We start from the raw sequence: 1,189 nt of genomic DNA on the forward strand, positions 1-1,189 counted from the left end.
AACGAAGCTATGGCTTAATCAGCCAAAGGAGTAAATATAAACAACTGAATACTTGTCAGTGATTGGTTGAAATTATCGAAATAAGACAATTTTTTACATGAAATAAATTCGAATACAAAAATATTTTTCTGTTCTATAACACAAAATAGATAAGTATACGAAGTTTGAAAGTCTTTCCGTATCAAAAACACTACGTAAAACATTAATGAAAAATGTGGCCCCCATTTTAAAAAAGATCCCAGTAAAGAAACAATAAAGAATAGTCACACTTTGAATATCACATTCGGAAAGCAAATGCGTGAATCAGTCCTTGTGCATAACAGAACGTTCCAGAACGTATATTAAGCATATGGCAGTAAAAGAGGTGAATGTGTATTACAGCTGAACAACGATATATATGTGGGTGAAAGATAAACTCTGGAATAAGGAATTTAACAACACATTTCTTATTATATTGTAAAACAGAAACAGATGTTTGCTTTAAGAATTTGTCGAACGTGCCAGAGAGTTGGCAGTGTGATCAGTTAACCGATGCTGGTGTGTTTACGTCGCCATAACTTAGCGGTTCGGCAAAAGAGACCGATAGAATAAGTACTCGGCTTACAAAGAATAAGTCCTGGGGTCGACTAAAAGCGGTGCTCCAGCATGGCCGCAGTCAAATGACTGAAACAAGTAAAAGAGAGATATGTAATTAGAAATTATCGATCTATCTATCATACGTACGTTTGAATGTATGTAGGTACGTATGTATCCGTAGTTTCTGGAATAATATCCATTCTACATTAAAATCACTGAGATGACCAAAGCTTCGTAACTGGCGAACACACCTGAAAAAAAAAAGAAAAATGAGGGAAAATTTTGTTAAAAAATATTATCTTTAAATGTTTATCTGAAGAATTACGGATAGGAGATTCTATACATGTTTACATGTTTTTATTTCTACATGTGAACATTTGCAAATCCTTTCCTTTACTAAAACACATGTAACATGGAAATAGAAATATTGAATTATCAAGCAACAATGCTAACCATCAACCTGTAATATGAATATTTTGATAACTTGCATTGTTGTGGTCCAAAAAATATTTAAAGCTTTTATACATATATAAAAGGCGCAGGAGTGGCTGTGTGGTAAGTAGCTTGCTTTACCAACCACATGGTTCCGGGTTCAGTCGCACTGCGTGGCATC

At 34.1% G+C, this 1,189-nt stretch overlaps 1 protein-coding gene across 1 annotated transcript in view; it reads right to left on the reverse strand.

Moving 5' to 3' along the window:
• Positions 1-1,189, reverse strand: part of LOC106867736 (uncharacterized) — a 103,334-nt gene that overhangs the window by 99,737 nt on the left and 2,408 nt on the right. The window lies entirely within an intron of this gene.

This window comes from Octopus bimaculoides, chromosome 29, assembly GCF_001194135.2.
Source record: "Octopus bimaculoides isolate UCB-OBI-ISO-001 chromosome 29, ASM119413v2, whole genome shotgun sequence".
Taxonomy (NCBI): domain Eukaryota; kingdom Metazoa; phylum Mollusca; class Cephalopoda; order Octopoda; family Octopodidae; genus Octopus; species Octopus bimaculoides.